This window comes from Dermacentor andersoni, chromosome 3, assembly GCF_023375885.2.
Source record: "Dermacentor andersoni chromosome 3, qqDerAnde1_hic_scaffold, whole genome shotgun sequence".
In the NCBI taxonomy this organism is placed as follows: Eukaryota; Metazoa; Arthropoda; class Arachnida; order Ixodida; family Ixodidae; genus Dermacentor; species Dermacentor andersoni.
This window is the reverse complement of record NC_092816.1, coordinates 202,777,898-202,792,854: the sequence shown is the minus strand read 5'-3', so window position 1 is coordinate 202,792,854 and position 14,957 is coordinate 202,777,898. Positions and strand designations below refer to the sequence as shown.

Genomic DNA, 14,957 nt, shown 5'->3' with positions numbered 1-14,957 from the left:
GGGGAGACCGGGAAGTCTTTACCAATGTAATCTCCGTGGCTTGTCTGGCCATCTCCTTCAACGTGCCAGCAGGCGAAATGAAGTAAAAACATAGTCCAATCGAATGGTATTTGCTATCCAGATCGTGTTCGACTTCGAAATTCACTATTCAAGATATTGAATAGCCGTTTCCGTTCGAATGTAACGCTTAACATCACTCTTGAAATCTCGAAGGTGAGGGCTGCTGGAGAGTCGTGGCTGTTGCGCAGAGGCGCACCAGTTCCTGAGAGAATGAACGCATGGGTGCTAATCTGTTCTGCTGAACAAGTTCGCTGCTGTCATTGAATATAAGCAACTCATTTTGGGGCAGCTTGTAAATTTGCTAACTTTATTCAGGGAAGGAAGACATTTTTTTGGCAGTTTCACCATACATATCTGCAACCCATTAAAAGCGGGTGCCCAATGTGGTACCACACTTCCTCAACGAACTCAGCAGATCTACAAATATCTCTATGTGTATGTGAGGCATGCTGTTCCTTTAATTGCTTCATTATTGTTCTTACGATAGTGCACCGGATAACTGAAAGCAGCCGTTGATAACACAGAAGCTGCTTAGTTAGCGCACGTACAGTTTGGCACAGCATTAAATTTAGGTACGCGATATAAGATAAGCGCAACATGTTTTTCTCAGAAATCAGACTCGAGAATGATTTCATTTCATTTACACCCCTGAAAAAAACCGAAGGACGCAGCTACCTCTTTTTGTTGTTGTATTTTTTAATTAAAAAATTCTGGAGTTTTGCGTCTGGCGATGTGATTACGAAGCACCCTGTTCAGTTCTCATCACCTGGGGTTAACGTATACCTAAAGAAAAATACACGTGTTTTCCATTTCGTTCCCATCGAATTTCGCGACCGGGTTTTTACCTGTACGTGAGCTCCAGTTTAGCAGCGCAACACTTTTACAATGTAGCCACTAATTAGGCTACCCCCCCCCCCCCCTCCGTGTTTTATCGTCGTCGTTGTTAAGCATGCATGTACAGGACAAAATATTTCACCCGCCTTGCGGCCCAAATATTAGCATATATAATGGCTACCTACAGCTGTATTTGGTACCCGAGGCCCGACCGAAATATAAAAACCCGTACCATTTCTCCGCATTCTGTTACGCGAGGAAGACGGAGACATGAATGGAATGTTGCACTGGCAGCTTTTTCTTCTTCTTTTTCTATACGAATACTTCCCGTAAACCTGAGTACAGGGCGCCGGATGGGGCAGATAAGTTTTATTTGTTTGAAGCGGCAAGCAGGTAAGTCCACACATGTTTTGCAGCGAAGCTGTAAGACCGTTTCATCGGGCGAGGAGGATAGGGCGCGCGGCGAGCCTTTCCTCCTCTCTGACTTGGGCGATCCGGCGCGGCGCTGCTTGAAAGTATTGCTGTCGCGTGCTGCGGAACGATTTCGAGATGTTTAAGATCGTACTTTGTAAAATTTGCGCCATGTCCGTTAATATAAGGTCGTCAGGGAAGCCTTTCGGTGCATCGATAACTACAGTAGGCGGAAATATGTCTTGGGGGCGCAATAATGTGACGCACATTATCAGTCGCGGTGTGTGTATGTGTTGTGAACTATTTTGCTTATATCGGTTTTAATTCAACAAAGAAAACCGGCGTCTCTGTATTGCCAACATTAAATGATAAATGAGCTCACTGCCTGATCGCTTGGCGTAGGGAGTAAACCATAAGACTGCATGCTCGTGCACGGCCAACCTAAGGCAACCACAAAGCATCTAAACGGCAGGCGCTATCAAGTATTTGTGATACACCGCCATCGTTCTCACGCATTTCAAGGCTTAAAAAATTAAATTATGGGGTTTTACGTGCCAAAACCACTTTCTAATTAGGAGGCACGCCGTAGTGGAGGACTCCGGAAATTTAGACCACCTGGGGTTCTTTAACGTGCACCTAAATCTAAGTACACGGGTGTTTTCGTATTTCGCCCCCATCGAAATGCGGCCGCCGCGGCCGGGATTCGATCCCGCGACCTCGTGCTCAGCAGCCTAACACCATAGCCACTGAGCAACCACGGCGGGTACGCATTTCAAGTCTAGTAGGCTTGAAATTACTGTCTAGGCTAGCCTTCCTGCATTAGGCCGATGACGCTGCTCAACACAGCGATCACTGCAGTTGGTGAACCAGCACGATACATATGTAAGCTGTGCGCTTAGGCATTGCCTTTTTGGCCTGTATACAGCCCTAATATATGAGAGGGATCGCATAAAAAGAATGCGATGGCTATTCTGAGGACAAAATTTCTGTAATACGTGTGAGTGCGTCGTAGAGAACGGAACGAACACAACCGGAAACAAAAAAAATCGGTTATCATCCTCTTTCTCGAAAAAGCAAGAGAAAACGGGCTAACGCCGCAATACGACCTCACATAGTCACGCCGCACAACGTTTATAGATATATAACCGCTGATGCCGTATGCTTGGACCATGCGGTATAGAGAACAAAGATATCTGTAATCCAGCACCTACCACTGCTTAGGACGCTCGCGCAGTTCCTAAACAGTCCCTTTGCTGGGCAAACTTAGTTCAGACTGTAAGGTATGCTGCTATTACTTGCCAAAACTATTTTATTCAGGAGCGGAAACCTCATCCATAACACCAAGTAGTCACGCAATGTAACCTGCAGCGAACAGTTTGAACACTTGACAAAGTATAACAGCACAGCTCTTATCATAGCAGAACAGTACCCACGCTGTTACGATCGTCGCGTATGTTTCATGGCTCCTAAACAGCAGCTTAGAAATAGAGGATAATACTGCAATAAGGCCACATTAGTGAATGGAACATTCACAAATGCAGAATTGATCTCCCGAGACTGATTGTAGGCTCAAACACTCACGCGCACATCGCGCTGTGTTCCGTCCACCTCAACGCCAGCAGAAACTCCGGCCATGACGCTTTAAAGGAGTACTGACACAAAAATTTGAAGTCGAGATAACTTGTGAGATCGATTTAGTTGGTCACACACACATCGTCTATAAAATATCAGCGGCGAATATCGCTTAGAACATATTTAAAATCAATTTTAAAGTACGTGCGCGCAGCCAACCGCAAAACAGAGCACCTCGCGACATTGACATCACGCGGGATTGTAAATAGCCAAGAAAATGCTACGTCATGTGGCTACGTCACGAATTTTCGTTGGCTGCCATGCGGCTTACATGTGCTCTTCTCCTCTGTTGTTGCTTGTTCTAGCTGTTGTACTTGTAGTGGGACGCTCTCCATGTCGCTGCAACTGCAGTTTTTGTCGTGTCCATCGGGATATTTCCCCCACTATCAGCTTGACTGCGCTGCCACAACGTTCAACGCCAATTTGTTGTGTCTTACCATTGATTGTGGCCGATGCGAGGGTTTTGTTGAGGTTCGTCCTCGACATCGCCGGCCGCAATATCTAAGTCGCTAAGTGATTGGCCACGTCTAAAGCGCGAGACACATGGTGCGATTTTCCGTGCGATCTGTCGTACGGCGCGTCGTGTGCGACTTGCCGCATGCGGCGATTCGGTACACATGGTACGAATGAGCGAGCGGCGGGTAGCTCCGCCCAGAACCGGCGCCCCTGCGTGGAAGTTCCGAATGCTGCGTAACTTCGAACAAAAAGTGAAAGCAGCCGTATTTGCACAGCTATCTTGTTTGAAACAAACGATGACAACATAAACAAGTCTATGCGAGCACTGTAGACGTGTTTCCGCAAGGCCGCGTTAGCAGTATGGGATCCATTGACAGCCGCCGATGGCCAGGAGCCGGCAGGTATGGGCGTCTTGCGCTGGAGTTTAAGGTATAGTAGCGGCGCCTGGTGGCGGCGCGGGAAACGACATCTGGGTCGTACCAACTTGGGTCGTATTTGTCGTATTGAGCCCTGGCTGTGGCGAAGCACGTTTCTAGGCCGAGTTTTGCGTCGATTCGCACTTTTTTCTGCCCTGTTGCGAGTGCGAAAAGGCTCGTCACTTCTCACAGACCACGCTGCGAGCTGGTCGCAGCCTATAGTTTAACGAAAACGGACTCTCCGTGAGACGTAATGCTGGAAGCAGAAGGAATCGGCGACTCCGATCCGGAGAGACCTAGCTCAGCCTCGAAAAAGCGTCACCGTCGTTACTTCTGCGTCGTCGACTGCCATGAACAAGAAGGCCTGAATCCCATCATCAGATTCTACCGTTTTCCTTCAAGGCCTCACGAAGCGGAGCGTCGGGCGCGCTGGTTAGCTGCAGTTCGTCGCGCTGGGTAAGCGAAACTTCGCGTCATGCTGACTGCTTCGCCTGTCTTGAACCTTGCTTATCTGCGTTCTAAAATTCGGTCTTTTGCACCAACAGTCCCGACGGCAGATCGACATAGCACCATGCATGGCTGATGATTCACGATTCGATACCCGCGGCCACAGCGACAATTAACAATTCGACCCGCGCGAAGTGGTGCGTGCAAATGAGCACAAATGGTCGGGCTGATTCGGTGGCAGTTCACTACCCCACTACGAGCAGCACAGGTTAGAGAGTTAAATGTGCTTATCCTTGACATCAAGCCAGCACGTTGAGGCAGCGCAGCAAGGTAGTATTGATTGCAGCACATCGATGTTCGAGCGCTGTCATTAAAAGCTACATCAAGCGAGCTCGCGCGATTCGCACGTACGTTACTGCGAGCTCATAGCATTGCATCCGTTATTTATCAATTGCTCAAGGGACAGATGGCCGCTACTACAGTGCAGCAGGCATAACTACTTGTCTAGCGGCATGCCGTCAACAAAAATTGCAGGAGGCCCGCCGTTTTGCGGAATGTCGAAAGACCGCTGCCGTGGCTGCGCGTACGATCGTGCGCTCGAGCAGTTCGTACATCGCGGCATGCTGAAAGACCGCTGCAGTCGCCGCGCGTACATCGTGCGCTCGAGAAGTTCCGTACACATGATGCCGGCTTATCACCGCTGTGAATTCATTTATAGCAAGCATTTCCTCGCGTTTGTGCGCCTGAATCTAGCAGCGTGCAAACTTTACCTTAAGTTCAACTTCGTACGCGACTCGCTTCACTTGCGATTGACACCGCGCTAAAACTTCGCCGCTTATTTCTTGAACGGTGTACACGTATTCGGCGTTGCATAAGTTATTGCCTTTACGCAGCGTGCCACCCCTGAAAAATATCTTTGGCGCCCGATATTCGCTGCAAGCCGCGGTACAACAAAACCGAAAGTGGCGGGTCCATATTGTAAACGTGCTTTCCGAAGCAGACGACCGAGCTTGGTACTACCCAGTGGAGGACAGAGGGCGCTTTTTAGCACCATTTTCGCAGCGCCCCCTGGGCAATGCAAGAGCCCCATAGCTCGCTGGGTCATCGAAGCCGACACCGGTTCCGCTTGTGACACGATCGCTTGCAGCTCGTACAACGAAGCGCCTATCTTAGTCGGCACAACGTGTACACAGTTATATCACGCTTAAAGTGCAGCACATTTGATTTCATTGGCGCCGACAGAAGCGAACGAGCATGCCAGGCGAGCTTGCGATCGCTGGGAGACGATGTAGGCCTAGCTCGCCGGCCGTCTATCCGGGGCCGAGGGTCCTTGCGATGCGTCCGCAGCTCGTAATAAAGCGCCTAAATTCGTCAGCACAATCAATGCCTGAACATTTCTGTTTCTCTTAAGTGAAAATACGGTTAGTTTTCCCGGTGCCGTTAGTAGCGATGAGTAAACACGCCAGTCAGGCGAGCCGCTTCGTATACAGACGATTGCTGGCGCGTCTGCGCTTACCGCGTACGAGTAGAAGTCACGCCAACGATTTACTATTTCGCACAACGTTTTATAACTCGCACTCTTTCGAGGTCACTTTATTCTAGAAGTTATTTCTTGTCAGAAACAAATTGTAGCCGATTTATGTGCCGCCGTCAGCGGCGGAAAAGGCCCGCGTTTCGACCACGGAGACAAAAAACAAGAAACAGACATGGCCATGACGTTCACGCTACCGGCGCTGTCATTGGCTGCGGTCGTCCGACCGATGCGGCAGTCGCACGATAATATTCAGCAAGTTGGTCGCGCACGCTGGCTGCGCGTCAGAGCATACGTCATGGCAGTCGCACGATAATATTCAGCAAGTTGGTCGCGCACGCTGGCTGCGCGTCAGAGCATACGTCATGGCTTTTTGTGAACACGTGACCACTTTGTTTACATTCCCGTTTCTACCGTCTCGTTGCGCTCTGGAACCGAAACTTCGACTGGTCGCTACAGAAAAGACTGCAAATAATTACCTGTCGCACTCTGAAGTAAATGAGGTTTCGTGCAGTGATTACTGGGTCATTAACTACTTATTAAAGCAGAAAAAAACACGTGGATTTTTTTGTGTCAGTACTCCTTTAAACCACTCCAGCACGTCTCACAGAACCGTTTACCACGTAGAAGACGCACGTCATATTAAACAGACCGCACGACCGTGAAAACAAACGCCAGAACCTACCGCCGAGCGTATAGGGCTCGTGCGCTCAGTTGGTGGCGCCACCGCTCTCCAAGTGCGCAGCGCCAATGCGGCCACATCGTGCATTTTGTCCCTGTTCCCATGCTGTTTCCTTCCCGGCGCGCAGCTCGAAGTTGTGTCACGTTGTGTGCGGTGAACGTCGGTGCGGGAAAATGGCAACGCAAAATGAGTCCCGCTTGCTGTTTTGCGGCTACGGACGAATAACAAACATTCAGGAGTACTTCAAACGAAGTAGTTTGCTTCGTGGTGGCGACTTATACGCCGCTAATCACGTTTACTGCGTAAGAGAAGAATTGCACAGTGTCGTCGGTCCGTCGGAAATCATGGGAAAATGCATCGCACAAATGAAGAGCGTGGAGTACGACGTGCGTTTAGAGGTGAGTAAACTTTTTTCTTGGCATGCGATAGAGATTACTAGGCTATCGCCAGCCTGGCGCGCATTAGCAGAAAGCTGGGATAGTTGGCATACTAGCAGCAATAAAAAGACGAAGAGACCGCGCGAAGTGCCCGTCTCATGGATTTCTAGCGACGTTAGTGCTTTAAATGAGCGGATTACCTTGTACACAGTGGCCGATTAGGTTCCATGAAACCATTCTCGGATTTTTTTTTTTCTACTGCGCAGTTATGAATTTTAAATTTAAATTTTCTACTGCGCAGTTATAAATTATGAATGGTTCCAGAAGATACACCTTTGATGCCGCCTCGAGTAGTGTCAAAGAGTTGTCATAGCAGCTACATCACCCCAAACAGAAAAATAACATAACACCAACTTGCTCCAGAGATAGCGCTTCGCTTTCTGTAATATACACGAACGTGCGCAGTTTCCTGCCAAAGCGTGAATTGGTGTCGAACATAGTTTCATCTACCGGTAGCAACGTACTATTACTAACTGAGACATGGCTGAGCAGCGCCGTTACTGATAGCGAAGTTCTAGCCGACCTGCCCGGTTTCTGCCTCTATCGGAACGACCGCGCAGGAACCCGTGGTGGTGGTGTGCTAGTCGCTGTTCGTGAGCAGTTGCCATGCTCGCTAATTAACGTCACATCAGATCTTGAGATGTTATGGGTCATAATGCATACTTATCCAAAAAAAGTGCTGCTTGGTATCTGTTACAGACCGCCCAGTGCTACTCCTGATTTCTGCCATCAACTTAACAATGTCATAAGCGAACTGGTAACCACCCACCGAAACGCGCAAATCCTGCTCTTCGGTGACTTTAACTTCCCACAAATAGACTGGCGTACCATACAATCATTCTCGGTATCCGGACACACAGAGGCCAAAAATTTTGTTGATTTCTGCCTTAACTTTAACCTTTCCCAGCTAGTAACTGAACCAACCCGGATTTCGCAGCAAACTGCTAACGTCCTCGATCTCGTACTAACCGACCACCCTGACAGCCTTTCATCCATTTCTTACTTACCTGAGATCAGTGATCACAAAGTCATCCATGCCACTTTTTCGTTCAATTTGTTGGCACGGGATACCTTTAGGAAAACAATATGTCTATACGACAAAGGAAATTACGGAGCTATAACTGAAGCTATGAATACATTCTTTCCTATATTCGAACCCACTTTTCAAAACCATTCCGTTAACAGCAATTGGACACGCTTCAAAAACAAACTAAGTGATCTTGCACATAAATTCATTCCTAAAGTTACCTTTCGTTCTTATCAGCAAAAACCATGGTTCACAAAGGCCTTAAAACGCCTAGAAAACAAAAAAAAGCGTCTGTATCGCGCCGCCAAACAGAGAGGACGCCCATGCGCATGGGATAAATATTATGAAGCCGAACAGAGCTACGTCGACGCACTGCGTCACGCTAAACACTCCTTTTATCACAATAATCTACCAAACCTATTAATCAATAACCCGAGGCAATTTTGGAGAGTTATAAACGATAGCGAAACGCGCACTATTAAGATAACTAACGAATCGAACGAAATTATGAATGATTCCGATTGCGCCGACGTGTTCAATTCGGCCTTTGCTTCTGTGTTCACTAACGAATCTAATGAACCTCCCATTTCGTCATCGCTTAGTATAAACTCGTCAATGCCAGCCATTGCTTTCAATACAGACGGTATTTGTGCGATCATTGACAAAATCAAGTGTTCATCATCTTCCGGCATAGACGAGATTAACCCAAAAATTTTAAAAAACACTAAGCTTATTTCTGCAGCCTATTTGTCCTTGATATTTGCCCAGTCCCTTTCTTCAGGTTCCATTCCAGATGACTGGAAAATTGGGAAGGTCGTTCCAGTTCACAAATCAGGTAACAGAAACTCGCCTCTTAACTACCGCCCCATCTCCCTAACAAGTGTCCCCTGCAAAATCATGGAACATGTCATCTACTCTCTTATCATGAATTTTCTTGACTTGAATCACTTTTTCCATCCCGCCCAGCACGGATTCCGCAAAGGTTTCTCCTGTGAAACACAGCTGGCCATTTTCCTGCACGATGTTCACACTAACCTTGACAGTAACATACAGACTGACGCAATTTTCCTGGATTTCTCTAAGGCCTTCGATAAAGTACCTCATCAACGTCTAATATTGAAACTTACAAGACTTAATTTGCATCCTGATGTTTTGAATTGGATCATTGAATTTCTTAGCAACCGCTCCCAATCTGTCATTATAAATAATCACCTATCTAACCCTGTGCCAGTAACATCAGGCGTCCCTCAAGGATCGGTTCTTGGCCCTCTATTATTTTTAATATATATTAATGACTTACCTTCACATGTGTCCTGTAATATCCGAATGTTCGCCGATGACTGTGTCATTTATCGAACTGTACGTAACACCAGCAATCAAACAGCCCTGCAGAAAGACCTCACCAACATACTAACATGGTGTGACGATTGGTTAATGAAACTTAATGTACAAAAATGTAAAGTTATGTCTTTCACTCGTAGCAGTAATCCCCTGGTATTTCCCTACCAAATTAGAAGCATGCCTCTCGAACTAGCAGAGTCCTATAAATACCTAGGTGTCACTGTATGCAATGATCTGTCCTGGCATAAACATATTTCTAACATCATATCGTCTGCTAATAAAACACTAGGTTTTTTAAAACGTAATCTCCGCCAGGCACCTCAAAACGTAAAACTGCTTGCCTACAAGTCCCTTGTTCGGGCAAAACTTGAATATGCATCTGCCATCTGGAGCCCGCACCAAACATATCTTATCACCTCACTTGAATCTGTTCAGAACCGCGCTACTAGGTTCATTCACTCACAATATTCATATGATGTCAGTATTTCCGCACTTAAAAAACAATCCGGACTAACATTACTATCTAATCGCCGACGCATTGCTAGTCTTGAGCTCTATCACAAGTTCTTTTTCAGTACCCTTCATCATGCGCCATACATCGTTCCTGCAGCACGCATCTCTCACCGCACCAGTCATCCACAGCAAGTCGCACGGCCGCGTGCCCGAACCACTCATTTTTCCGCCTCATTCATTCCTCGAGCAGCTAAAGACTGGAACGGCCTTCCTGCTGACATTGTTAGCATCACTTGCCTGTCTTCATTCCTACAGCGTGTGATTGATCACTTTGAATATAACTTATGAAGTGTACCAAATGTGGAACTCATGTTAAACCCACCCCTTATGTAATACCCCCTCCGGGGGTCTTTAAGGACAATAAACTGAACTGAACTGAGTTCTAGGCTTGCACACTCGAGCAGGCTGGTTCTGTTGTGTGCATTTTCTGGAAACACTTACTTCTGTGCGGGCATAAACTGACTGTGTATTTTTCTTCCCCTAGTTATCAGCGCACGAAAGAAAAATTGTGAAAGCTTATTGCACGTGCAAGGCTGGATGTCGTGGCTGGTGCAAGCACGGCGCGGCACTGGCCCTGTATGTCAACTACCACCAACACACGTCGTGTACGGACCTGCCCACGAAACACAGAACCTCTTAAAAACTTCTTGAAACGGCTACAAACGGCTATAGACGTCTTGGTCTATGATAAGACTGAAAATAGAATTTCTTCTAAACATAACCTCAGCACTTGGAATATGCTAGTATATATTCTATCTGCGGCAAAGCCCACTACTGGTGTCACTAGAGTCTGTTTTGGTAAACGCATTCAGAATGTCTAACTCAAGAACTTTTCTAGATCTTTTTGTCTAAAAGTGCATAAAATGCCAAAACACGTGTTAAAAGTGCGGTTACCGTCGGCCGTCGGCGTTAGCGAATAAAAGACGCCACAGACAAATCGAACTCGTTGGAAGCAACATAAGTTAATTGGCTTTAATATTAGATAATTTCACACCTGAACTTCAACAATCAAGGGTGTGTTATTGTTTTCCATACGGGGCGCGCACACGACGCGAAACCATTCTATGCTCGCGCAGCAGGTTTACTGACAGCAGCAGGAGCGAAACGCCGGCGTTGCACAGCGGTGTCAGAGCCACCGCGCTGCGATCACTTCGGCGGCACGATCCAAATTTGTCGGACATCTCATTCTGTGCTGGAAACACTGGGAGGCAGGAAGTTTGAAAAAACGGTCACTGTCGCCCGCAATGTCTCGATCGTTGGTTCGTTATCCAGTTGTGCGTCATTCTAAGCCGTTCTGTACAATTATACTGGATATCAACTGGAGTCATTTAGCTGTGCTGATACTGTGTGCCGTGTGTTTTGCATCAGTGCTTCGTGACATCGGCTGTATTGCGTGTTTTCGCCGACGGCTTACTACCACAATGGCGGGGTCTGCGTTCGCCGCCTTCGTGTCTCGGTGCGTCTTTGTACGCCGCACGTTCGGATAACACTTCTTCGGGTAAGTGAAATACATTGCACTTCGTTTTTCGTCAACAATGTGAATATTTTTAGGTGTTACCCGCGACAATTCTTGATATATGAGCTCTTCTACCCTGCGAGTTTTCGTCATTACTTTTGTACAAGGGTTCTGCTTGTGTTCAGCCGTTCAGCACTACCGCGCTCCACGACTTCCGCAACACCAGTCAGAACTTTGCCCTGCTTGTTAGTCTTTGTGGTTAACGTAGCACGAACCAACCGAAAGGAGTGCATTCGAAGACGACGTGCTGGCTGTAATGCTGAACCAGACTGAACTCGCCCTATTTTGTGTCCTTTTGTTCTTGCGTGTGCGCGCGTGTCAGTGACTATGCAGTTTGTAGCGTTTCCATTTTATAGCAAAACAAAAATATAACTGCAATGTTTACTTCAGCTATACAATTCCAAATTAAATCGTCTGCTGATGTACAAATTTCACTTGTGTTTTGTTCTAAATAAGCAGCAAAACCTTTAACCTAGTAGGTACTTCATCTGTGGGAGTGAAGTCACGGCAGCTTGGCATTTATTAATGAATGACTGTGACTGGGTCACCTTATATGTAATTGCAAATCTGCCTTTCAACTGACTTGATGCTATCTTATTTTGTTCCTTTCACTCTATAGACGGCTGGACATCCTTCTTGTACCTTGGCGCTAGCTGGATGACGGGACCTCATCATGATCAGTGTAAGCCAATGTACTGTACCCTCTCTGGTCCTCCCAGTGCTTTTTATATGAGTTAAGGCCAGGGAGCGCTTCGGGGTAAAATAGCTAGTTGGTGTCTCACAAATGGGCATTTTTTTGCACTGGTCCATTATAAATAAGCTGCCACTATTATAACCAATTTCTCAGTGCCAGTGTACATACACAGTTCTACTAATAATTAGTTTCCCTAAGCTTTACAGAATGTACCTGTAGGTAGTCATCGCTACGTAAGAACTCAAAAATGAACTCTGCTGTGTCATACAAGTATTCTATACATGAGTAAAAATTTGCTACAACAGTGTACATTACACCTTGCTTCCCTAATGCACAAATGTATTCAAGCCAGTATTTGATTAGTTTCGTATTCTAAATGTTTTCTGTGTGATTTAGTTTCTTTACAGGAATTTACTGTACAGCATCAGCAAGCAGTCTAATTTAAGATTTATGTGTGCTGTAAAAGGTGTGCTTTGCCGCTAGAACTGATAAAACATGGGCCGAGGCTTCCATACTAGGACAAACTTCAATTTCGCTCATTATCAGCACTTGGCTGGCACTTGCAAAATGAATCACATCAGGTAGCTTGTGCCAGACTGTTTTTTAACCTTATTGTGAGGTGATCACAAAGTGATATGTGGAGGTGCCTGCGTCTGAGATATAGATTGCGCTGCAACATATGTGCGTGTAGAACAGGCATGATGCTGAGGGTTCCAGCAGTTGGCAGAGGTGCTTTTAAAATTTTGTCATAGCTGCAATTTTACCTGTGCTGTTTTTTATCACCTATTTCAATAATATCATTGGAGGTGTTATCAGAATTTAGCAATCTATTTGCCCTGGCTCATTAGCCTGCCACATTTGCCTTTTCACTATGTAATTATTCAGCATGGACTATTACTTGAATACACCTTTTTGTGTGCAGTGGCTTCTCAATTGCAAGTCAACATAGATGCTCAGAATTACCTGAGGCTATAGATGCACTGTTAAATTTGCCACCTATACGAATCACTTTGCACTATCTCACGCAAAAAGCATGTTAACACTTCCAAGACAGTGGGCAATGTTATCGTTTGATCACATCATGAGATACTTTCAATTTTGTATGACGCATCATCCAAGGTGTTGCATCATTTGTGTGAGGTATTGCCCTAAGCCAATTAGGGTCACATGAAAATATATCAACAAAAGTGATTGATCCAGCTGGGAGTGTTGCTTTGGAACACTACTTTATCACCAGTCCTCCTTTGCATGCTACCTGCTTACTCTGTACTGGGTCATGTTTAAGTTTGAAAGAAAGGCAACAGCTAGGCAGTGCAAAATGCCAAACTTGCTTTTAGTTCAACAATATAAAACGCTAATTAACTTTTTAATTAAGTTAGTACATCATTTACCTGCAGAGTGAATTACTGTTTTAAACTGATTATATTTTGCAGGAAGCTCCTCAGACTTGTTTGACAGGTTGGTAAGTGGCTTTTTAGCCACAAAACACCATATAATAATTTAAAGGCTGACTTTGACTCTGCTATGCAACTTCATGACTATATGCCAGGAACAAGGTCTCTGAGTTGTGGCGCTGGCTTACACTCCCAGGGTTCTACTAGGTCACATAAATACCCAAGAATGTGGATGGGAAAACGACGCCGCTGTAGCTCAATTGGTAGAGCATAGCACGCAAAATGCGAAGGATGTGGGTTCGGTTCCCACCTGCAGCAAGGTGTTTTTTCTTCCACTTTAATTTCCATTAATTTATAGTTTTTTTTTATTTCATTTATTAAGCACAAGTAATTTCCCTTATGTTGTCCTTGGTGTCAGTGTTTGTTGGCTTCTTATGATAGGAAATATACTAGTCATTTTCAACATCATCGCATACATACCTTAAGATACCTGTAATTTAAGAGAAAGGAGTCCTTAAATTTACTTTTTATGTGAGCCAACCTTCTTACTTAGCACATATTGCTAATTGAAGTTCCAATTTCAACATTCCCATTTCCTCCCTTGCCTTTTTTTCCCCTCTTCTGTGCAGGTATTGCTTGCCTATGTCTACAAGAACCGTCACGCGTCGCCTGTGACAGCAAGCTTTGGTGGGCAGCAAGTGCTCTCCTACGAAGGCTGGCCTACTCTGGCAGCGGCGCCAATCATCTTCAAGATTTATCCATGATCACCTTTGCTGCTATTTGTCACTCTTGTTAATTACACTTTCTGCATCTTTTCTAATTTATTAGGTAATAAAGTATGAGTATGTGACATGGTGTGAAGTTGATGTCTTGCTGCATGTTCGCTTGCAATCATCTTTTATGCATGAAAAGCTCATCGTACAGTTTATGAAAAAAATAACAGCATATTATGATTTATCTTTCAGTTCTGTTAACATGCAACGTACAAGGAATTCGCTAATGGATGGTATGCTGAAGAACTGGCCATTATTTCTGCGTGATGCTGTGCAAGCATGTGGCGTTACCTTACAAGAGGCACCCACAAAGTAAGTTACAATTTACTTTTAAATGAAGCATGGAGATCAGAAAAAATATATTTATATTGCCAGTTAGAGTGGTTCGCGGAGTTTTTGCAGATGTGTACTATCCTTTATTCCTTAACAATTCATTGCAGCACAGTGTTCTGTTTCGTATACTGGTGTAAGGCTATTGTGCCCCCTGTAGCTGAAACCAGGATGTAATTTTTGCCTGAACTGCAGCATCACTGACAAAATTTTTCTTTGCTAGAAACTATTTCAATTTGGTGGAGACCCAGCAGGGCAAAGTTTTGTCAATAATGACGTGTTTCACGTAGAGATGTTTTTGTTTAGGTCAATGGGTGAACATTGGAATTATATCAGCATACAATACAGATCTTGTTTTATTTGCAAAATAATTCTGACAGGCGGCATTAAATTGATTGGGCTAATTAAAAAGCACTGATTGACCAATGAGGCTGTACTACACTATTCCCCTGGTTCACATCTG

The 14,957-nt window shown here is 45.5% G+C and overlaps 1 long non-coding RNA gene across 1 annotated transcript; it reads left to right on the top strand.

Annotated features, from left to right (window-relative positions):
• The first annotated feature begins 11,423 nt into the window (after positions 1-11,423).
• LOC140216611 (uncharacterized) lies at positions 11,424-14,239 on the top strand. Its single transcript, XR_011893203.1, has 2 exons — positions 11,424-11,985; positions 14,021-14,239. It is a non-coding gene; the product is annotated as an uncharacterized lncRNA (long non-coding RNA).
• The last annotated feature ends 718 nt before the right edge of the window (positions 14,240-14,957 follow it).